This window comes from Cuculus canorus, chromosome Z (genome assembly GCF_017976375.1).
Source record: "Cuculus canorus isolate bCucCan1 chromosome Z, bCucCan1.pri, whole genome shotgun sequence".
Lineage (NCBI taxonomy): Eukaryota > Metazoa > Chordata > Aves > Cuculiformes > Cuculidae > Cuculus > Cuculus canorus.
This window is the reverse complement of record NC_071441.1, coordinates 63025180-63051437: the sequence shown is the minus strand read 5'-3', so window position 1 is coordinate 63051437 and position 26258 is coordinate 63025180.

Genomic DNA, 26258 nt, shown 5'->3' with positions numbered 1-26258 from the left:
ACAAGTTTGTTAATGACACAGAAGTGGGTGGTAGGGTCATGTGCGCGTTTTGACTGGGACAGAGAGAATTTGCTTCATAGTAGCTCATATGAGGCTGTGTTTTCAATTTGTGCTTAAAACAGCGTTGATAACACAGAAATGCTTTAGCTAGTGCTGAGCAGGGCTTACACAATCAGGGTCTTTTCTGTTCCTGACCCCACCCCACCAGCGAGTGTGCTTGGGGTTGCACACAAGACACAGCCAGGACAGCTGACATCAACTGTCCAAAGGGATATCTTGTACTGTATGGCATCATGCTCAGCATATAAAGTCCAGGAAGGAAGAGGGAGACATTTGGAGTGACGTTGCTTGTCTTCTGACATTACTGTTATGCGTGAGGAAGCCCTGCTTTCCTGGAAATAGCTGACATCTGCCTGCCAATGGTAAGTGGTGGATAATTTCGTTATTTTGCTTTACTTGTACACGTGGCATTTTCTTTAATTAATAGACTCTCTCTGCTTCCATCCACAAGTTTTATGACCTTCACTCTTCCAATTCTCTCCTTTATCCTTCCGGGGGGAAGTGAGCGAGCTGCTATGTGGTGCTTAGTTGACAGCTGAAGTTAAATCACAACAAGTTGACATATCAGAAGGGAGAGCCATCTTACAGAGACCTGGACGGGCAGAAGGAGAGGGCTAGGGTGAGCAGTATGAAATTTAACAAACAAGTGCAAGGTCCTGCACCTGGGATGACACAGACAAAGAGCCCAGGATAGACTAGGATCTAGGCACTTGCTGAAAGACGCCAGGGATCCCAGTGGACAATAAGCTGAACGTGAGTCAGCGGTGCTCTCCTGAATCAACAAAGACAAATTGGATGCTGGGCTGCACCCACAGGAGCATTACTAGCAGAGACAAAGATGTGATTATTGCACTCTACCCAGTGCTTGTCAGAACACACCTACAGTATTGTGCCTGTTTTGTGGAATCAAACCCTATAACCCAAAATGAGTTATAAAGCAGGTATGTTTATTTCCAGCGCTGGGGTGCAAGGGGGTTCTCCTCCTAGCTTGTGTACCGTATAGCTTAACAAGCAGCTACCTATAGTGTGAAGACATGCATAGGTATAAGTGCCTACTACGTATTCATACCCTATCCTTGCTTCATATTATAATTAGACCTGGAAAGTTCACTCCAGTCTTGCACCTGCGTAGTGCCTCCTGATGGTCATGGGCTGCTCTGGGGTCTTAGGGATGAAGTAGGAATTCTTCCTTGGGATGAATATATTTCTTTTTGAACTTCGTGCAGACTCAGTCTCCTCTGACTCTTTTCAAACTCCTGAACCAAAGGCAGTCAGCTTTCTGCATTCCAATGCCTACTTATCAGTTAACTTCTGCTAGCCGGCTCCTTTGTTATCAACTTCCAAAGTCTTCAAGGCAAACAACGGCAAGCTCTAACGAACGCTCCCAGCCCCCCTTGTCTGCTCAGTGCCCAGTTCTGATACCCATAGCTCAAAAAAGTTGCAGACAGGAAGAAATGAATTCTCCCTGGAGAAGTGAAGGCTCAGGGAGACATCATCTCAGTAAGTATTCCAATACTTAAAGGGCAAATACAAAGAGGAGGGAGGCTCTCCCTTCACCAGGAGACACAAGGAGATGACCAGGAGTAATGGGTACAAGTTGCACTGGGAGAGGTTTCATCTTGATATAAGAAAACCTTTTTTTTACAGTGAGAACTATTATTCACTGTAACAGCCTCCCCAGGGATGTGGTAGAGTCCTCATCGCTAGAGGTGCTCTATATAAGACTGGACAGGATGCTAGCTACTTCAATCTAAGATTCCTTTTCCCACAAAATGTTGACCAGAAGTTCTTTCGAGGTCCTTTCAGCCTGTGCTGCTCTATGATTCTGTGACAGCTCCTAAAAGGGCTTCACAAACTGATGATCTGCACCAGCAAAATAGATAGTCCTTAACTGTAAGAGATCCATAGTCATCAGTTTTCCTGAAACACAAATCTGACCAACTCTCAAATTAAGCCTTTGATACAGCATAGGAAAGGGTATTGTAAAGCACCCAGACACCCACATTCTCCTTGATCAGGAAGACTTTTACTCACCACAGTACTGCTGAATTAAGAGAAGACAACTCTCATTTTACCATTATAGATTTTACTTTTATGATCCAGTCTTTTCCTGTCATCAACTAGCCTATGTATGCCTTTTTCTCTCTGTTAGCTGCTACCCCTTTCACCATTACACAGCAAATCAGCAAACAACAGCACAAGAAACAGCACCTCAGTTCTGTATCTCTTAGGGATTCATAAGACAATATAAAAAACTAGAATATGCAGATCTAAAAAGATTTTTGCTGTGTTACTCTACCAAAATGGATACAGAGTAGGTAAAGGACCAATATGGCCTCAAGTCTTCAATGCTTTGTATCCACAAAATAATGAAAAGCTGTTTAAGAATATTTCAATGAATGCAGTATGAAAAATCATGAGCACAACCAAAATAAACAGAAAAGTATGAAAATCAGACAGTATTTTTTTTCACTGAGTTTTAGAAATTAAAACACTAAACACAGAAAACACATTTTTAAAATGTCTTTTCAAGGAAATCAACATTGACTTAAGATCACCTAGAGTTTCAGTGCTTACTTTTCACTGCAAGGACTGTATAGCCTTTTCTTGAGCTTAGTCAGCTTGTTTCGGGTACATTTGTTTATTACATTCAGATGGCATTGTCGATTTTTCCTAGACTGTATGATTTATTTCCATTAGTGATATTTTGCTGGGCATAAAGACTAGAACTTTTTATTTGGAGCAAAACAAGAAATACAGCATGAAAAGATCATAACAAATAGGAAATGAAGACTATTTCTGTAATGTATATGAAACCAATAAACTCCTTAGCTTTCTAAACAGGCACCACAGAGAAAGTTTTTTCAATAAATAACAACACTAAGCATTTGATAAAAATGAGGTGTAGGAAGGATAGGAAAAAAAAATGTGAATTTATTTGAGAAAGGAAAGATTTCAAAAAATAAAGAAGAAAAAAGAAAAAGGAAGAAAGAAATAGCTAGCGTGGCAGTAAATAAAGTAATGGTCATCAGAGCCAGAAGCACTTCTTGAATAATAGATCTTTGAAACTCTGATAGCTATTTAAAAATCAATCTGGAAGAGAGTGACACTAAATAAATGAAAGCCGTTCTAAGCAGGATGACCAATGTTAACATTCACAGCTGAACAAAATGTGAAGTTTAGATGCATTTTCAGCTTTTCCAGCACTCATAACAAAACAAAGGGATTTTGAATATACATTACTGCTCTCAGACACTCAAAACTACTCAGCCCCGCCCTCCCCCCTTGAAGTTTTAGGAAATCGAGAGGAAAAAAGATACTAGAGAATTTCTCATGGGCATCTGAAACAAGTGCAAAATGAAGCCTGACAATTTTATTCAGAAGTAATCACTTTTAGTACACCCCATGCTCAGGACAAGGCTGAAAAACAGCTACTTCAGAATTTTTGTAATGTAACAAAGAACAGGTACAAAGTCGCCTACAGTTTTCTCATGCCTGGGTGCAAAGGTTTTTGTAGAATATGGGTAACACAAATTCAGGTCTTTGTAGGGAAAACAGAAGCAGATGGGAAGTCTCATCCAAATTACCCAAAGTAAAATTTGCAAGGTCACTTACAATGGATACCATCGTCACCAACAAGGAAGTTACTGACTATCCAGTTTGATAGTGTTGGGAGTGTTAACCTGTTGCAAAAGATCTTAATAAATTTTTAAGTTTTTAAAAAAGCTCTGTTTCCCAGATAAAAGTACACATCTGTGCACACAGGGACAAACAACGTGAATAGGGAAGACTTGTTTTACTTCTCAGTTTAGATAAGTAGTGCTCAGGGTGGGGCCAAATCAGCTTGCAGGTGTTAGACAACTATAGGAAAGTAAAGCACATGATCATAACTTTATGTGGAAGACTGATCTATATAAGAGTTGTACAGTCTTAATCACAGAGCAATTAACACCAGGATGACAAGACAGAAGAAGGGAGCAGTCTCTAATCTCATGTCTACAAAGCAAAGTCATTACAAAAATATGTTGAATCCTATGAACTGGAATGGTGGATACTGGTTTGTACAAGAAATGTTACTGCATGCTTCCTTAACATAAATGCAAGAAAAAGGTATCATTTTTAAAAGGGTGGTCTCAACTACAATTTCAAGTTACCCACACAAATTTTCCAGTGGAGGTAAGTATTCCTACATGTTTTGTCTTCTAGCAGCAATCTTTCACAAATAATTTTCTTGGGCTGTATATAAAAATAATAATAATCTCTAAAGTCATGTCTATACAACCCTAGAAGTCTGCAGGGTACTTTCACTTGGCATACAAAAAAAACCCCTAGATTCTTCTTTTGCATACTATTTGCATACTAATTTTTGATGCTGCGCGTGGTAGATGTTAGTTAAAAAAACACTGTGGAGTTTAGCCTTAGGTATTTTTTTCCCTCGATAATTTTTCACTGCAAGTTTTTACAGATGTAAGGTGTTACAATAATTATTTTCTGAGTTATGATTCTGTACCTTTTTATAATACCATCAAAAACAGATGCTCCCCAGGGTAGATGTCCCTCCAAAATATTTTTTACATAATTTTTTAATTACTTATAGTTTTGATGATAGAATTGGAATTTTTTGGTATTGACTACACTATGGTACAAAATATGAGAAGTTTATAGCTGCAAAAATTAGCTTATCCATAGTAAGCTTTGTGCCAGAATAATTACGCTGAGCAGCTGATATGCTGAGTTAGAGAAAAAGCAAACCAACTTGTTAAGGTGTTAAGGTTTACTGTAAAACAACCATGCAGATTCCAAATCTCAAGTTAGAAAATACTGGAGAAGAAGGTGCACACATCTGTAGGACTGTAGCCTGGCACTTATTCAGTAGGGATTGTCATAATGCTTCATAAATTTTGGTACTGTGTCACTCCTGAACATTTTTGTTGCTCATCCTTGCATGGTAAAATGCTAGGAATAAGAAGGATATCATTGCTTTTCACATAGCTAAATATGTTTCATCTCAGTTCACTGGGGTCAGTTGCCACACGGTGAACAATTCGAGTACACGTCATACTGGAATGTGTTCAGACCTGTGATCTGTCTTGTTAATGGCCTGTTAACATACTAAGTCTCACAGTGTTTAGATTGCTGAAGTATAAACTGGAAACTACGTAGGGGCAAGAACAACTTTCATTAGTATACTGTTTAGCAGAGAAATCATAGCTATGGCCAGGATTCCAAACATTATCACATAGAATTAAAAGAATCGATTTATAATGCAGGCAAAAAAAAGAGGGCTAATCTGAGAAATAAAGTGAACGTAAGGATTTATTTTTTAGGGTGACAACACTTTCTGTTACTGCATTGTATTGAATGCTAAGAGGAACAATAGAATGTACTTTCAGGCAAACATACCGCCAGGCAAATTAGATATTCATAAGTCTATGCGGCCAGATGGGATCCACCCGAGGGTACTAAGAGAGATGGCAAAGGTGCCTGCCAAACCTCTTTCCATCATCTACCAGCATTCCTGGCTGACTGGGGAAGTTCCGTTGGGCTGGAGGTTGGCAGCTGTTACCACTCATTGTGAAGGGCTGGAGAGAGGATCCAGGGAACTGCATACCTGTCAGTCTGACCTCAGTGCCAAGGAAGGTCATGGAGAAGGTCATCTTGGGTGTCATCTCAAGCACACACAGGACAATCAGGTGATCAAACCCAGTCAGCATGGGCTTATGAAAGGCAGTCCTGCCAAACTAAACTGATTTCCTTCTATGGCAAGGTGACCCACTTAATTGATGAGGAAAACACTATGGATGTAGTCCACCTGGACTTCAGCAAAGCCTTCAACACAGTTTCTCACAGCATTTGACTTGAGAAACTGGCTACCACTGGCCTGGACAGGTGCACCCTCTGTGGGGTTAAAAACTGGCTCTATGGCCAGGTCCAAAGAGTAGTTATAAATGGAGTTAACTCCAGCTGGAGGCCAGTCACAAGTGGTGTCCCCAGGGCTCAGTGCTGGTTCCAGTCCTGTTCAATATCTTTATCAATGAGCTGGATGAAGGCATCAAGTGCACTCTTAGCAAGCTTGGGGACGACACTGAGCTGGGTGGAAGTGTCGGTCTGCTGGAGGGTAGGGAGGTTCTGCAAAGGGATCTGAACAGGCTGGACTGATGCACTGAGATGAACAGCATGAGGTTTAGCAAGGCCAAATGCTGGGTCCTGCACTTGGGTCACAACAGCCCTGTGCAGGTAGAGACCAGAGGAAGAGTGGCAGCAAAGCTGCCTAGAGAAGAAGGACCTGGGCGTGTTGATTGGGAATGACTGAACATGAGCCAGCAGTGTGCCCAGGTGGCCAAGAGGGCCAATGACATCTTGGCTTGTATCAGAAACTGTGTGGCCAGCAGATACAGGGAGGTTATTTTGCCTTTGTACTCAGCACTGGTGAGACCGCACCTCCAATTCTGTGTTCAGTTCTGGGCCCCTCGCTAGGAGAAGGATGTTGAGACTCTGGAGTGTGTCCAGAGAAGAGCAAAGAAGCTGGTGAAGGGATTGGAGAACAAGTCTTATGAGGAGCGGCTGAGAGATCTGGGGTTGTTTAGCCTGGAGGAGAGGAGGCTGAGGGGAGACCTTATGGCTCTCTACAACTACCTGAAAGGAGGTTGTGGAGAGGAGGGAGCTGGCCTCTTCTCCCAAGTGACAGGGGACAGGATAAGGGGGAATGGCCTCAAGCTCCACCAGGGGAGGTTCGGGCTGGACAGCAGGAGATAATTTTTCACAGAAAGGGTCATTGGGCACTGGCAAAGGCTGCCCAGGGAGGTGGTTGAGTCACCTTCCCTGGAGGGATTTAAAAGATGAGTAAATGAGGTGTTAGGGGACGTGGTTTAGTGACAGATAGGAACAGTTGAACTCGATGATCAAAAAGATCTTTTCCAGCCTGGTGATTCTATAATTCTCTCCTTATATCCACTTCACGTAACTTTCCTGAGGTTATTGCAAATAATAGTTTTTAACGTGTTTATAAGTTGATTTTATCAAAATAATTTTACAAAAAAACCCCAAACCCTAAAACACAAAATAAGCATTTTTGCAATAGCAAAATCTGTTCCATGAACAGATACCAAGTAGCAAAGAGAGCTCCATTTTGTGAACTAATTGCCTGCTCTAAATAGGTCAGGCAGATCTGGTCACAAGTCCCAGCAGCTGTTCCCTACTGCTTGAATGAAACGCACAAAATTCCCAATCTAGACCTTAACAATGGCTGACTTCAGGACTATAGTAATCAAGACAGAATGTCACATATGTGTAACATTTAATGGGAGTGTTTAAAATATTCAGTGTCTAAGCCAGTCTATCCTTGAATGTCTGCAATATCCATAAGGCAACATATACTCAGGTATCAAGGTACCAGTAGCTGACTATAGTCTCCTTTAGCTGAAGCCAAGACCAGGTTCTCATTCCGCATTTTGAAGACTTTTGTTTGGGGGAAGAGGAAGGTTCCTACACATTTTTAACTACTATCACTTCACTGCTTAAAGAGAAATAAAATGTACTTTGCTTTTTCCCATTCTTTACCTTTCGTCCTGTGTATGTTATGCTTAACTCTACTAGGAAACATAAAAGACAGCTAGGAAAGTATTTATTTAACATGAATGAAGAGGTGGGAAGAAGCTACAAGAACAAAGTACTCAAGTAACAGGGTTTTCAGAATGCTACTAATCATGATAGATGAGCTTGGTACTTAAATACAGAATGATGCATAAAAATTCATTTTTTACTATAGCTTCTTCCCTTACCCCTTTGTCAAATTTTGCAAACACCATCTTTCCCACTCTCAGGACAGTGAATTAGATGCAGCTGGTCACTATCATTTTGGCATAATCAGCAAAGGTGGAGTAGACCTGCATTTCCTTAAGGGATTCACTCAGTCAAAGCATATGGCTTTTTATTCTGGATTTGAGATTATTGCACATAACGAGTCTACCCTGCTGGACTGCAATTCCGAATTTGTCGTATGCCTTCAAGAAAAGATTTTTATTTTCCAGGGCTCACTGTTGTTGCTGTTAAGACACAACAGGCAAGAAAAAGGTGGCATTATCTGTTAAATAGACATGCTGATTTGGATTGGCATCACTCTGTGGTTATAAAATGTGTAATTTGCTTTGTATCAGTAACTTTTATTGTTGTGGAAGCAAAACAGGCCAACAATAACAGACACAGAATTGGATATAAAAAACTCCAAATCCTCAAAGTATGACAGTGTTTGTACAGTGCTACTTGGTTGAAGATACCTTTAGTTCATAGTTTTGAAAGTTGGTTGTGCTATAAATGAAGACCAAATAACTTGGTAGTGTACATCAATATATTTTTTGATATTTGCTTATATGATGAAAGTTCCAGTTTGCATAATTATTTCTCTAGTGAGAGGAAAATGCATGAATCTACACGTACTATGTGGAGTTATTCCATATGCTGATCAGATTCACAAAAAAAGGACAAGGTTGAACCCCAGATATTTTACCTGTATGGGTGACTTCAGTTGTAAAGTTTCTAACTTAAACCTGTACCCAGCAAGATGCAGATCTCTAACTACATACATGAATGGTGCCACTAGTCTAACTGACTTTCTTGAACTGTGAATTGGAAGATGCTCTCGTTACAATACATGACTGCTTTAGGCAAAGGTTATATGCCATGCAGCTAGGTTAAAAAATGATGTTGCACAGCAGAATCTTCATACAAACCATACACAGATGCAAAATTCACATTGAAGTAGTATTTATCACTCTGCAAGCCTTAGACAAAACCGCCAGTCAACTTAAGGTAAAACAGATACAGATCACTCTGTTGTAGTAGCCAAAAATGGTGCAGAAGAGAAATATCACAGAAACATTTAGGTTGCAAAAGACCTTTAAGGTGAGAGTGCTTTTCTGATGACAACTGGTTGTTTTCCTGAAAGCAGGTGCATTTTATCAACTGACAATGCCAGACTGTTCTGCTCCAGCTGGCCGTTAATTCTGCTGTTTCTTTCCTTGCAGAATTTTTTTCCTCTGGATAGTGTTGGTCACAGTCTTTCCAGAGCTGGTCTGTTTCAATGAAATGGTAAAACAATTACAGGCTTCCAACAAGGCACACAACAGAATATTTGGTTTAAATTTTATTTTACTGATATTATTTTATATACACATATTTAATATTGTCTACAGGATGTCAATGTACAAATATAAATAGTGATAGATGCCTCTCTATACCCTCTGTGGAAAAAAACTTGGAGATCCCGTTGGCAGCTGGCAAACATGACCAAACAATGTGCTCAGATGGCCAAGAACGCCAACAGCATCCTTGCTTGTTTCAAAACTGATGTGGCCAGTAGGAGTAGGGAAGTGATTGTGTCCCTGTATTTGGCACTAGTGAGCTCACACCTTGAATACTGGGCCACTTGGTACAAGAAGGACATTGAAGGGGTAGAGAGTGTCCAGAGGAGGGCAATGAAGCTGATGAAGGAGCTGGAGTCTGTAGAAAAGGGAACTGAGAGAAGACCTTGCTCCCTGCAACTGCCTGAAAGGAGGTTGCAGTGAGGTGAGTGTTAGTCGCTTCTCCCAAGTAACTAGGATAAGAGGAGATGTCCCCAGGTTGCACCAGAGGAGGGTTAGATTAGATATTAGGAAAAATTTCTTTACTATAAGAATGGTGAATCATATCAACCAGGGAAGTGGTGAAGTTGCCATCCTTGGAAGGGTTGAAAAAACCTGTAGAGGTGGCACTTCGAGACGTGGGTTAGTAGGCATGATGGTGTTGGACTGACAGTTGAACTTGATGATCTTGGACATCTTTTCCAACCTTAATGATTCTGCGATTCAATGATTCTTTAGCATGGACCTAACCTCACCTTCGTTTTCTATATTCTTAATGTGTTAATGTAGTACTACAGAAGATCATAAATAAACAGGTGATGGCAAATCCAACAACTACATTATTCAGCAATACTATTAGAGTATACTTATCTCAAAACTGAATGAGTGACTTGACTTTATAGATCTATCCTAAAAATATCATCTTCAGTATTGCTTCTTGAGAGAAGTGTGTCAGTGTGGGTTTCTGAGACATTTGTTTGGTTATGAAGAAAGTATGAAATCAAGCTTAAGCGCACTCATTCTACTCATTGCAGAATGGCACAAAATAAAATTCTGCTTGTGTGTGAAAAATAAAGTATGGCTTTTGATAACACTTGACAGTTGCAGAAGATAGAAGTGTGTAAACAATAATTCTCATAAACATCCTACGAGTTAGGTAAATATTGTTTGATGGAGGTAAGACTCAATACCAAGTTATCTTTCCTTACACTAATTTCTGGGTGTTTATATATTTTCCTGTCAATCTCTAGCACTGTTTTTCACTTGTTTAAAAATAAACTTACTTCATGAGAAGATAATTTACTCATGGAAATTCTCTTGTATTTAATTTGAGACTTGTTTATGAGAAAATGTACCTCAAAGATATCATGTCTTGATTTTCTAAGTGTTTACTGACGAGTTTGAAGTAAGAATTGAAAGTAGTTTCAGGCAGGAATGAAGAGTCAGCATATTGTAGCAGTAGAACATTGAAGATGTTATTATTTTATCACATTTTTCTCTTGCTTACCTTCAGGTCTGTGATTTTATTCTACCTCTCTGCTCCTTCTCCCCTCCCCCCTTCTCCTTTTTTCCTCATTCCATGCTCGTTTTGTGAGTTTTCACTGAAGGCTGAAACGAATTTATTTTGCCAATCAAGGACATTTCTGTGGGTCTGAAGCACAAGCATTGCTGAAACAGTTTGAAGGATGGAGGAAAAAAGGGGGGAAAAAGAAAGAAACCCAACATTTATCTTTTCAGACACCTGCAGCTTCAAGATCATTGTATTAAACAGAAACCAATGAGTATGCATGAATTTTTACAGTATTTTGAATCCATTTGTAGATCTGAAAGCTGTGTTGATTTGCAGCATTAATTGAGATCCAAGCAAATTACTGTAGGAAGGAATTCATATAGCTGGCAACGATATAATGAATGGCAGTTTAATTTTTCAGGGATGTGAATGGGAGTTTAGTGGTTTTGACTGTATTGACAGCCTCAGATAACAGAAGATAAATGGTTCAAAAGAGAATACACTGCTATGTGGAAAAATTTGATCCCTTTTACCTGCCAGTGTTCATTAGACTTGTACTTGAAAAAACAATTTTCTGGACCATTTAATCTTTGGCTTTCCAGAAGTGTTAACAAGGGTAACTGAAAAGGTTGTGCTGACAACAATTAATTCTGAAAAGAACTGTACTGTGATTTGCTCCTTTCTACAAATCAGTGAGGAGTTTAGGAAATCTTACAATGTAATATATTTAATAAAAATTGATTAATGAACAAATTAGAGTCTTCTGATGTTTTCACTACTTAATTGGAAGATATATAGGGCTGCAATTATTATTTTTTTAAATTTTCTAAATTGATCTTAAAACAAAACAAACACTCTGTTCATATAATTCCTATTTATCTTTTACACTATCTGCATATTTCACACAGACAATACAAAATTAGGTGAAAATAGCAAGCAGCTGTTAATTTCTATACCCATATAGCAACCAACCTTTATTTTATTGCATAAAAATAAAATTATTGACAAGGAATGAATGGAAGGAAAAAATATTTTAATCTCCATCTATGTATACAAATGCCACTGTGCATTGGCAGAAAATGTATAGAGAAAAAAAAAAGACCTGAAGTAGCTTTTCACTGATAGCATTTTGAAATACCTAGTGATGAAAAGCCTGACAAACATGAAAAGAAAAATGCGGAGAGCAACAGAATACCAACAGTCATGTATTCGAACGTGTATATATATACAACAGACGTATACACACTAATATGTAATAATATGCTCAGAGGCCAATCCTAGGTCAGTTGTACACTAATTAGTAACAACTAATCACATCAAAATATCATAGCTGATTCCAGCTGCCATGCGTCTAGGACAATAACCAGAATGAATGGTGACATAAAATAAAACACATCTGTAACAGTATCAAGAAATGACTCGAGTTTTACATCACCAAGACTAGATCTACTTTGCAAAAGTGAGCTACAGTTATAAATCTGTACAAATTAAAAAAAAAAAAGTAGGAATATGTTTGACAATATAATGCCATTTTATGCATTCATTACAAGATAAAGTTATTCCCATATTTAATCTAAAAATATTACTCAATACAGGCATTCAAAAAGGGCCTGCAGCAAGGCTAAGATGGAAGTAAAATCTTATGTCTTTCATTTTACTGTGCTGAGTAGGAGATAGTGCAGGAAGAAACCACAAGGGAAGGTAACAGCAATGAGAGAAGCAATGAATGTTAAGCTGTTTTGTAATTAACATAAAAACATTTGTAGAACAAAACTGGTCAAGTCTGCTTTTTAGTCTTAAACATTTTTATAGAATACAAAATTATTGCATTACCAGTCTCAAAATTAGCCCTTTCCCTTTCCCTTTCTATATAAATTTGTGGCTTCACATTACTAGTAATGAAAAAACAGTCACGTGTGTCATGAAGGTCTGCAGACATTGCTTATATTGTAGAACTGGACAGAAGGCAACAATTCAATAGAATCTCTGACTACAGAAAATTCAAGAAGCAGTAGTAAAAGGCCTTGGGAAAAAATAGAAAAATATGCAACTCAGTCTAATTAGAAGCACAAAACAAGGATTTTATTCATTAAAATTGTAAAAAGCCAAATTTTTTTTTTTTTTTTTGAGAGTTTTTTTAACAGGTCAGAATATCCATTAGGTTTATCTATCTATCTGTCTGTCTGTCTGTAAGTTGGATGATATTCCTCCATTAGGAGACAATCAGAACATACTTCATATACCAGAGAAGAGGTTATTAGTAAAGTCAATGTAATTCTGCTCTTTATGCTTCTGGTCCAGTTATTTAAATAAGCATTTAACTAAGAAAATTATAGTAATGTGAAGGAGCTCTAACATGGCATCCTCGTTGAGGAAAACTGATATTGTAACTAACCCTAGGCCAGTTAATCTGACATTTTGTACAAATTTTGGGCAAAAAGGCAGTTGAAGGAAAGATGACAGAAAGAAGTTACTGAACTTGAACTGAGGTGCTGCAAATTTCAACCTACAAACACAGGAAACAAGTTTGCCATACAAATGTTATACCACCCGCTAGTATATGAAACACACACATAAGGCAAGATATTCTAATTAATTTACCTACTATTTTTTTAATACATCAATGTAAAAAGTAACTTGAAAGAAATTTCTGGTTTGAGAACTGTTTGTTAGTAAGGGATTTCAGTACTTCAGTAGAGAATACAGCTTTCATGTGATTGTTAGGTGCAAGAACATTTCTCAGACAATTTGAAGAGTACACCAGTATGTGAGAATAACTCCGATGTGGCCATATTAGTGTTTGCCAACAGTGCTTCAAAGCATGAGAAAATAGATATTTAGTTCTGAAAGAGAAATAGCTCTTTGTGTCCCTTGCAGCAGTGATATACTGGATTTCTATTATGATTGAAATTCCCATGTTAAATTTAATTGCTGCTATTTCTAATACAATTTCCCCACTGGAACAATGACCTATGTCAGATGTTTCAAAAGAAGATGAGCATAAGCTCACTGGCTGCAATTAGAAATAACCAGTCCACAGAGAATGCTAATTTATATGTGTTGCCATTGAGAGGTGGCTTTGTTCCCAGGCATGGAGTATATGCAAAAATACAGAAAAGCAGACAAACTCATACACAATATCAGAAGATGTATTGCCTAGTAGAACGCTCACTTTGCCTGACTGAGGACTCATCTCACTTTAAGCCAACACTTGCAAATCACAGACCCTTTACCTTGAACTCTACCTGTATTGTTGTGCTTGCCAGCAAAGGAACTCATGCACCTAAACAATGAGATGGATTTGAGGACTAATCTGGGTGAAAGGTTTCTTTTTTCTTTTGCCAGCTCAGTTTATGACCACATCAATTCCCTATCAAGCTCACCCTGCAGCTGCATAGTCTCCTTTCAGTGCCAACATACAATTATGTCAATATAAAGCAACTGTGGAACCTCAGAGGCTTAATCCTTCTTTATAACTAAAGAAAAGTAACACTAATTAAGAGCTGACCTCTCTATATATACTTTTGTATATAAAAAAATAGCCTAGGCCTCTAAAATGGATGCCCTCTAATAGACTACATGAATGAGTCTTACTCCACATAAACACCTCTCCCTCTCTTTTCTGAACTCTGACTGCTCAACTTTAAACAAGGTACTGGTCATATTACTGTTTAATTTAAAAGTTCGTTTCCCCTTATTAAAGAAAATAATTCCTTACAATTTATCTGGATGTATCTTATTTTTTAATTATGAGTCAACAGGATTACGAAGTTTACACATGTTCATTGCCCTGTAAAAAATAAGAGGGTTAAAAGTCTTTGTTCAACAATTAAACTGCAATTTTGATAAGAGAATGACTTTGAAGAAGGCCTGTTTCTTCTCTCCTATTCACTAATTCTGTCAAAAAAAATGTTCACACAGGTTTTCCTAATTTATCTTGTCTTTAGAAGACTACGTTATTCTGATTTAATAATTCTTTTTTCCTCAGACAGAATATGTAACAATTTTGGGGGGCTGTTTCAAAATTTTTCACATTGTTTTATTAGTCTGTATTTATTTTACATGCAAAGATAATTCTCTGAAACTTTGCCCTTTCCTTCCTTCACTCTCTGCCTAACAGTCCTACTATTTTCTAAGACTAGGCGTTCTAGAGCCAACTCACAGTAGAGGACATTCTGCTACTCTTTCAGCTTTTCCAAATCTTTTAGCTGTTTTGTCAAACTGCTTTAGTTTAAGAAATTGTTTGTCATTACACTAACTTGTATAAACCAGAAATGACAAGTACCACAGCATCCTTTGTATTATTTACTTTAATCCATTTATAAAATACTTTAAAACAGGATTATTATTACTTTTATAAAGTAATTTGACCTTGAAGTAGCTCTATCTTAACAAAGGAGTCCCATTGCTAAATATCATTACTTTCCCTTTGCATCTTTTTAAGTTCAAAAAGCCCCATTAATTGCCTGAAAGGCACAGTTACACCTTATGCTCAGCTTGTAGATCACTTCATTGTATAAACTTCCAGCTTTCAGGATTCTCAGCTCTATGGCATTTATTCAGTCACTACAAGTTAAGTTCAATTAATTCTTTTTGTTTATGTTTTCCTCATGCACAGGAGAAGCATTTAAGACGTAGGGGACAGATTAGATTAAACCAGCTTCCAGTCAAGCACACTTGTGTCATAACAGCTAGGTAGTTCCCATGGTGTTCCTGTCATTTCCCACCTGATCAAGGGAGAGTGTTAGCTTAGCACTGAATAAATCCATATTGACCTTGTAATGTTGCTTTCCTTCTCTTTTTGGGATATTATGAATCCCTATCACAGGACTACTTTGAGCTAGGTTACCATTTTTTGCTAGTTAGAACCTTTCTTCTATCCCAAACTAATCTGGAGAACAGGTCCATGTAACATGCAAATGAGCACAGAAATCAATTAATTTCAACCTGATATGAAAAACTTCTAAAAAAAAGAAATAAGAAATGGTTAGATATGCAAATAGCATTTTTTACTCTCAGCAGCATTATCACTAGGACAAAACTACTGTTAGCCTTTATGCTGATTTCAGACAGTAACTTAGCCACTTGGCCTGTATTTTAAAATTGTTGTTAAATACTGAAATAAATCTTATTCATCTCTAAGTTTCAAAACTCTTGAGGTTAGACAAACCATGTCCCTTAGGCTGGAATAATTTTTTTGGGCTAAAGTTGAAGACTAGAGCAGAGAACAGGTTAAAATTGAAAAATACATAACTATTCATCTTTGTAGCTCTGATGGTACATTCTCCTATTTGTCTAAACAAAATCTACAAAGATGTTTTCTTTGAGAAAAATACATAAAATAGAGGGGCATTGGTTTTTAGCCCATTCATAAACTGAATAATCCCTGATATCACCACACACCATCACAAATTCAGCTTCTTTATCTAGCAAGTTCTAGGTCTACCCAAAAGATGGTTCCTTAAAAGGTTGCATGCTAGACTATTAAAATCCAGAAAGCAGTAAACAGGAACTGAAATATTAATTATTGTTTGGAATATGTTGTATCAGAGGTCACAAGTACCAGTCTGAGTAACGTCCTTGTGAAATACTTTGTAGGTAACAAATAAACTGAGAAAACTCTTTTCAATATGACAAAATAACTGTGGCTATTTTTTGTTTCACTTTTCAACAAAATGCCTCGCATCACTCATATTTCCCTCAAGGATGGACAGAGTGTGAAGTTGATCTAGGCATGACCGTTAGGAGAGAACGTTGAGAATAAACTCAGTTCTTACTTCAGAAAAGAAGCTCTTGGACACACATCCTTGTACAGTGTCTTGTCCCTTAAAGATGCTCATTACTCATTAATTTGTCCTGGAAAAACAACTGGTATAACAAAAATCTCCTTCCAGGTCAGATTTCTAGTTCCATTGCTGCTTTCAGTGGAATAACATTTTATTCTACTGAAAGTCCTACTGTAGAAAATAAGATTTATTCACTTAGTTTGGCAAACAGGAATCAGGACAGTGGAATACCTCACTTATTAACTGCATAAATTCCACATTCTTATAATTTATACTGATTTTATTTAGTAAATCTATGCATAAAATTAGAAGGTAAGCAGAAAATCTACACCTCTCTTGAATGCATTGTAAGTATTGTAGTTTAACTTCTATACTCAGATATGATTTGCTATTTAGAGGTGTAAAGACAGTCTCAACCTTTTTTCTCTACTAAGTAGCAATATTATAAAAAAATCCATTTCTATGGATTTCTATTAAGAAAATTCCCCAAATAATTTCAGATTTGAACTTATTTCTAAAAGAACATGAAATTCAGCATACAATCGAATCATAGCATTGTTATAGTTGGAAAAGACCTCTAAGATCATCAAATCCAAACACCAACACTATACCAGCATGCCTACTAAACTGTGTCCCGAGAGTCCACATCAACACGTTTTTGGAACACCTCCAGGGATGGAGACTCCACCCCTTCCCTGGGCAGCCTCTTACAACATTTCATCACTCTTTCAGTAAAGAAATTTTGCCTAATATGTTACCTAAACCTCCCCTGGTGCAACTTGAGGCCATTTCTTCTCATCCTGTCACTTGTTACTTGGTTGAAAAGACCAGCACTGGCTTTGCTACAACCTCCTTTCAGGTAGTTGTAGAGAGCAATAAGGTCTCCCCTCAGCATCCTTTTCTCCAGGCTAAACAACGCCAGTTCCCTCAGCCACTCCTCATAGGACTTGTAAACATATATATCTCGACTTTTCTAAATGCATTTTACTATCCCAGTTTGTCTAACATTTATATTTTCAGTAATTTTGTGGAAAAGAAAAGAGCATGCCATCATTATTCAAAGTTTCCTTACTGAGAGTCACTTAGCCAGGAGCAACAACATGAATAAGCAGGAGTTATTAATCATGGAACCTGATGAAAATGAAAGTAAGAATTTTCAGATTTACATGTAAACAACTATACAACTATGGTGTATTGGAAAACTGCCAACACATACACTGGGCACCTCCTCTGAAAACATGATCTTTCAGGAAACAAATATTCAGACATTAGATCATCTGAAATAATTACCACCATTAACAAGCTTTTGCTTTCTCAAACAATTATTAATTTACCTAAAAGCTTTGATGTACATAGAAACTTTTCTAGTGTTTTCTCCCAAAAGGCACTGGTTTACATTTGCATTTCAAAAAAAAAAAAATGCTGATTCATTCTGGAGGCGTATAAAATAAAATAAAATGATAAATACATGCACAGCCTTTAACTCCTCCTTACTGAGTATTGATTTTTAGCATCCTTTGTAGTAAGGAGTTGGACTGACTTGTTTTCAAATTGTAGTTCTATCAATGGAGCAACACCAATGAGTAAATAATATTAATTTCTCCCAGAGAAACACAAGATATTTCAACCAAAAAAAAATTCAAATTCTTTTCTTGATAGGCATAAATAGCAGTAGGAGTTACAAATAATTGCTAACAAAAATACTTGTCAAGCAGATAAAGTAGGCGTGGTGGTATTGAATCCCAGCAAACGCATTCAGGATTTTGACGTATTTGGAATGTCACCCTGATACTGTTAAACAGTACTCTAGAGATATATACATTTTTTTCAAATGCAGTTGTAGAAATTTCCTCAGTAGCATCAGTGATAATTTAGTATAGAACCATTCACACATACTAAGCTCATAACTTTGTGATAAAAGGTTTGTAATCCTAACAGTTGCTGTGGTTCTGGTGATTATAAAAATGAACTGGGAACTGTCAATGGAGCACATATCTTCGAGGAAGTATTTTAACGCATGTTTTTTTAAGGAAAAATGTGAAGATCATCCTTTCTTGAAACAATACATAAAAAATCTATGCAATACATTATTTACATCTTCCTTAAAGAGAAATGACAGTGTGAGGATTGTTGAGAGAACAAAGCCCATAGTAGTTAATGCAAAATTTATCAAGAAAGAAATTCAAAACTGGTTTAGGTATTATGTTTCTCTGCTATTACGAGTACCAACGCTTTTTTTAAACTACAGTTTTAGATAGATATCTTCCTTTTTCCTTTCAAAGAAATAAAACCTAACAAAAACCAAAACCAAAAGATCTTAAAAACCTCAGTAAATATATGTGAAATTGATTCAAACTACAGCAAAGGCACAAATTAATTTATACCCGAAAACCAAAAACAATCTCAAAATAAACAGCCTTCTCTGCAATTATTGCCATGGAAAAATCAATTTAGCACTTGAAAACTTACCTTGCCTAAGGCTTTTTTCATGCACCTCAGAGCAGGAGTGGAGAATATTTGTATCTCTTTACTGACTCCAAAGAGCACAGAATGAATAGTTTCCCAGTTGAGGTATATTGGATGCATGCTTAGAATTGCTTAAAATACTATAAGGAATTGTATGAAAATTCTTCTATTCCACAGATGGACCACAAGAATATTTCTTTAAATAATCACAAAAATTAAAGTGGAAACTAACAAGAGATGCCAGAAAGCATAAATTGTTTTGATAGTAAGGAAGAGATAGATAAAATTGTACAACAAATTGTAACATATTTTACAGACAATATCCTGTTTCTTTGGAAGATAGTAACAAAAATTACAAATCTAATATAGAGCTCAAAGAATATTGTTTTTTTTCCCAGTTTCTGGACATGTCATAAAATTGCGGGCTTAGAAAATTGTTAGAATACTTCATATTTCAGCACTCTCAGATTCTCAAACCCAAGTCCTTGTCTGTAGTGGCCTTTTAGTATATGTTGTACTTTGTGTACAGCTTTATGTACCACAGCTCTGACTTTCTGATTACGGAAGTAAGATATGGTTACCATCTTGTGTTCTTTTCTATGAGAGCAAACCTTGTAAACAAGACACCACTTTGTTAAAAAACAGGATTAAAGAATAGAACAAGACCTGTAAATTCAGAAACTTATTCCAAGAAAAGCCTTAAGAATTAAGAGGAGAATTTGAATTCAGTTTTGAAGTTCAGTTCCCAAAAGGGAAAAATGAAGTAATAACTAACTGGAAGTACTTCAGTTACAAGCCACATGAAAAAGATTCACATTGATTAACGTAAGAAACTGGAAATAGGAAATACAAATGTAATATGATACTATATGCATATTCACGGTATGTTATTTAAGCATTCATCCTAGTGTTAATCATCCTCTAAAAGGCAGCATATATTAAAATGTTCTGAGTTTTTTCTGCTTTAATTCAGCATATAGATCAGAGTGTGGTGGAATAAGAGTCAGTAGACCAATTCTACAAGTTCATTTGAAAGTTAGTTTAACAATGCTTAGAACTGCTAGGGTTGGAATTATCAGAGGTGAATGCAACTAATACACACCTATGCTAAAAAATTTATTCCTCATTACTCGTAATAATAGCTGCAGTTGGGGCAAATAGTTTTACTTTCTATCCCTAGGTACAAAAGTAAATAATTAACCAGTTTCCAATTAACCTTATTGTACCAAAAGAAAATGCAACCTGCTGCAGTAAGAATCCTTTACCGTATCTGATTTTATCTCTATGCCCTGCATCTATAACCAGATGCCACTTGTTTGTAGCTTAACAGTCAGCATCTTTTCTTTTTCCATCTTGATAGTAGCAAAGGAATAACAAAGCTGGCAAGAGAAAAAAGGATATATTAACTTGCTAAACCACACAACTTTAAAGAATTTTATGTGACGATCCAGAAAGTAATTTTAATTCACATTATTTAACTTTCATTTAGAAAAACTTTATCACTTTTCACTGGCTTTGTCCTTCTGTTTTGATTTCTAAGCAAGACTATAGTTCCTCAGTCCTCGTTTTTATGAAAAAAGTATATTTCTAGTGTAATGTGTATACTATAGCATTCTAATGGAGACAATGAGAATGACATGGAGCACAATAGAGGAAAGGCACAAATTATTTCATTAAAGAACAATCTTTAGCATGTTTGAAAGATTTTAAAATAACTTTTCAAAATTTTTTATCTGACTTCTGGGTGAAAACAGAATTTTTAAAAAGAAAAAAAGTAGGAAGACACTGAAGAAAAGTGCCTCTTGCAAGCAGAGGCTTACATCCCAAAGAAGAAGAATTTTTCCATTCAAAAATTCTGCACTAACTTTGCAAGCAGAAATAAGTAGTTACATGCTCAGTCTTGTCTGAGTAACAATTTTTTTACATTGATTGAAATGGTTCATAAAACATCACAAAGATGCAGCAACTCCTTTAAATAACGATTTTGGGAAATAACATTTTAAGTAGAAAAAAAATAACAATCAGAATCCTACAGTCAAGAGAAAGAAACCAACAATATATAATCTTTATCAATGACATGCATTAACTGAGTTCTGTAAACAGGAATATCATGTGAAACGTAACATAAGAGCAAACAAACAAAACAAGAGTTAAACAAGAAACTTGAACGTATTTTCTCATAGGTATCTCATATACAATTGCAGTTAAAGAGCTGAAGCACTGTCACTATTATGACCCTGGGCATCTTTCAAGTCAGTAAAGCTATTTAAACATTAGTAACTGCAGAGTGTACGTTAGCTCTTCCTCCGATACTTCTCCACGTAAACCAAGGCAAATTTAGGGCACAATTCTGCATTTACTGTCTTTTGTCTTCAGAGCCAGTGTGAGATATTTGTCTTTTTCAGTCCACACTTTATTGCAATAAATCAACTCTTTGTGATTTAAAGGTAGGTATACCTGCAAATGGAAAAAAGCTCTCAAAAAATAGCTGAAAAAAACCCTTGTTAGGCTATAAAACTTCTCAAGACCCTTTTAAAGCATATTTGGAATATCTGGACTGGTGCAATGGGAGATGCAAAATCTTTCGAAGGAAACAGATTATTCCTGCCCCATCATCTGGAACCATCAAGTTCACTGAATAGCAGCTATGTGAGCACCCTGGGAATTAGAAAGAATATAATAACATTGAGTGAAACCATGAAAGTAAACAGCCCATAAACAGGGTCAGGAAGGAAGCAAAGGATAGAATGAATGTTCTTAATTTTCAGTGAGTAACTTCACAGATAGGCAATATATACAGAACAAATTATAAAACCTTCAAATAAATTTAACAAGAAATTTAAAATAGTCACACATTTTCAGACAGAGAATCTGTAGCATTCACAGAGAAGAAAAATACAAATTTCAGTACCGAATTCTAACAAAACCAAGAGTATGCTTAGGGGAACTGAAAGCAAAAGTCTCTTTGAAAAAACACATTATTTCTTTTCATATTTCTGTTAATCCACAAATAATCAATTATTCTAGTTTTTTCTAATCTATTTCGGTTTGTTCAGTTTTAGAAACTTAATAGATGCTTCAATGATCTGTTATTTTCATATTTGACTCAGAGACAAACTGGAGCATATGTGGGTTCTTGAAGCCAAGGTTCACATGTATTCTGACACTTAACTTGAACTACATGCACATTCTTGATTGCTTCTCAGTTTCTGCTCCAGCCTTGAGGAAGGAGGGAGAAAGTTTAGAGTTCAAACACATCCTGTTTGCAGTCCAATATAAAGCCTGGACAACTTTGTGGCAGAATTGAGAATTCAGACAGTTTTACAATGCAGACAGACCAATGGCAGTCACCCCATTTCATCCCCTTCCTGGGGTGGTCTCAATCCTCAGTGTCTGCCCCTGTGAACAAACTCTTCCCACTTTCCTTCTGCCATCACTGTGTCCATATAACCCTGCAGGGAAATTAGCTGAGGAGGTAAACAGGAAGAAAATTTAACCCCATCAAAACCACTGACTCATTCAATGCTGTTTTAACTTCTTGAAAAGTCTTAGTAGAGCAGTATTAGCTGCCTAAGGAAAGCAGCAGGGAAGTACAGCTCCTTTCAGGGCAAGACAGCCTTTCCTTTAGCTGGAATATGAACCTGTACCCTGAGTAAGTCATGCTCAGGAGACTGCAACACATGAGATCAATTATGGAGTATTGCACTGTGTAAATCACCTACTCAAGCCAAAGCCCATGTCTCACTGAAATGCAAGAAGGTCATGAAAATATCCAGATATCTTGGGTCAGGAGGAAGAAAGTGCTGTTACATTTAATCCTTTCTTTAATATGCAGGGTTAATCTTTCGCAATGCATTTTTAAGTGAAAAAATGAAAGCATACAACAGAAATAAATTCTCTGTTATTCACATTTTTTTTAGGATGTTACAGTATGACCTTATTTCCTGTGTTTAACGCATGCATCCTTCACAAGGAGGATGCTATTTCAGAATTTGAACTACCTCAAAAAAAAAAAAAAATCGGTATAATCACTGCTGTTCTCACCTTTTCAACACTGCTATAATACTACTAAATGGCAGGTTTTTTATTTAATTACCTTAATTCAGTTTCACTGTGTTGAGTTGCCTTGTTGTAATAAGTCTACTTCTGAAAGCAATAGTGACTCAAAGGAAGTAAAAGGATGATGACTTCCACATAAGCTTACTTATAAGTTCAAGTGCAGTTTTAAATGTCCCTCATCTTAAGTTGGAACATCTCAAACAAGTAAGTTAAAAAATATGAAAAATAAGGCAACAACAGTCAGCAATTCCCCCATTTTCCCCTCTTTTTATTAAAACTGAAAAGAAACAACACAAAACTTCTTTTTTTGAAAAAGTTAGTGTCAGGTCAAACATAAAAATTTCAGTTTCACACCTGCCCAAGAAATTCTTTTTTGTGTAGTAATAGAATTAAACATAAGATATTCACAGTGTTCTGCTATTAACATCCAATAATTAATTACACACTCTTATCACATAGTTTCTATATTTTTTTAATAATTTGTGACAACTTTTACCCTACCTGACCAAGGAACTTCATATCAGAATGAGACTGAATAGGGTTCATCAGGTTTAAAATAATGTAAGCTCTACTTTCGACAGAAAAAACATTCTGTTAAGGGAGAAAAATTACAAAACCTAGATACACAAACACAGAAAATCAAAAGAGAAATCCACATCATTGCCAGTTATGTCTCCCATCAGTTTCAAGTCATTGCTGACAGTGAAAATGACAGCAAATATCACAGTGAATGGCACTACTATGGAAATGATGAGAGGTAAAGCAGTCTGTTAAGGGAAGCTTTGTCCCAAAAGTGCTAATTTTACATTTTGTTCTTTATGTGAACTGGCATCCAAATACACACACTTCTCTCCCTGTGTGTATTTGCATTGCATGAAAGAAGAGGGGGGGAAGAAAAAGACAACATAAGAGAAATGCAGGAATGAAGGACAAGTTTAGAGCCTTCAGCTGTGAAATTTGAAGCGCAGCACAGCACAAAGTGAGTGATAGGAATGATTTTGTACGGAGATTTGATGTTCCTCCACTTTTGCCTCATTAAAGCCAGGGTCACTGGTATTGCCAAGTATCAGTTAAAGTGTTTTAAGGATCACAACATAAAAAATGCATAAAGTTTTTCCATCCATCTGTATTTTTACAGAGCTTGTTTTATTTCTTATATATTACCTATAATGGATTGTATATGTCTGTCAAAATGAAAAGGCATATATTTTAAATGACATCAAATATCCTTTGGACAGCATAATAGAAATTATACATAGAACTAAGTTGTTGGCAGAAAATAATACAAATGAAAAATTTGTATATGTCAGCAGAAATAATTAACCCCTTCTCACAGTGCAGGTAGAAGACAAAGGCCCTGTAAAACAAATTACTCAAGATATATAGGACCAGAGAGAGGTACAGCAAAACCACACAGAAGAAGCAGCTTAACTGCTTCTCAATTCAGGCACTTAACTAGTGGCAAGGGAGCTCTGAATTATCTGTTCCCCAAACTATTTCTAAGCTTGTTTGCTCCAGAAATTAGTATAATGAGAGTTTAAATTAGGACATAAAATATCCTGAGAGCCATTACTAGAGCAAATAAACTCTCCATCCTGCCCAAATGTCCTTATTGCTAGGGTAGAAAGTCAAGGAGAAATCATACAAGTCTTAAATAGTTGGCTATTACTGTGCAGTGGCACAATACAGAGCACTGAAATGTACCTCCATTCAACATGTACCTATAGTCTGGTGTTTAGGGCACTTTTCTGCTTAGGGGAAAGCTAAGCCTCCAACATGACTTTAACCATGGCGGCTATCCAGGCTGATGTTTTAGATCTATCATTAGTTCCTTCTATATCTATATTTAAAGTGAGATCAAACCTTGCTTGGTTCCTTTCAACAACAGGAGCTAAGGACTTGGAGAAGAGATCCATGCTGAGATTCTTTTTTTATTCCTTGAGAAAAAACTATTTAGAAATAACCCTTATAGATAAAAAATAATTTTCTTTTTGACTGCATGTTATCTACTCTACAGAGACAACTTGTTCAATATTCTTTTCATGAAGGGTGTTTATTTTTTTATATTTCACTATAATCCTCTTTCTTGCATAGCTGTTGCTAATTGCTGCCCAACCCTTTCACTGAGAATGGGTGTTCAAGTGTTCTTCTAAGCTCCTTAGTGCTACAGACAATATCCTCCTAAGACAAAAAAATGCATTTCCATTACAGTTAAGACGTATGCTTCCGCCATGCTAATAGCCTCTTCTACTGTATTTCAGAGTGCACCAGCATGTTCCTAACTAAGTGACATCAAAGAATAATGTTAACATCTACAGAATGCCTCCTCAGTGCCTAACGTAGCAGAACTCTTCTGGTCCTTACGAGATTTTAAGAAAGAAGAAGGGACATTGAAGCCCAGCAACTCGCACTTTCAGTAGTTTCTCTCACTTAAAATAGGACAATCTATTTATACACTAAAATCTAAACAAAGGAAGAACTCAGACCAAGACTCTCATCTTCCCTGATTCCCAACAATTCACCATTAAACTTTTTTCTGTTTCTTACCTTGCCTGTGCTTTGTCACAGTCTTGTCCCTGCTGCACTCCTCACATCAGTCTGCCCTCCTGAAACACCAACAGCTGCTGCCTCTAAGACATTTGGCCACAGGCAGTTAACTGCTTCTAGCTGTTTCTTGAGCCTATGAAAAGAGAGGGGTTAGAGTGTCAGGTAACCCTTACAGGTAACTGCCTTGTGAGTGCTTTCTGTCTTATTGTGGAGAGCTTGCTTTCTTTTCCTCTTTTCTCAACACTCACAATGATACAGGCATATAAAAATACCACAAGTCATCAGGTATATGTACATCTTAAAGACATGGTGCTACATAATTATTGCTAGATTTCAAAGCTTCCTCACTTATATCAGTGAAGAACCGTAACTTCTAGCTGTTAAAAAAGAAATCACAGAAAAGTAACTTATCATTAATGGCTTTAGAGTATTGTTAGGTCATAACCCTCAACACAGTGATAGAAATAGCAGCAAAGGAAGAAACTCAGAGAAAAGGAGGAGAACAATAATGGTAACGACTTAACTGTACTGGAAACATGGAAATAGTGAAGGAAGCTAGAGAAAACATAAAGATAAAAAGTGTTGAAAGTAACTAGTTCATACTTCAAGATATTTTGTAATCTGAAATGTTTGATTTATTATAGGTAATATTATTCCGAATATATAGTTGAGACATAAAGTTGTACAGTCTTTTATGTCTTCATTCACAGA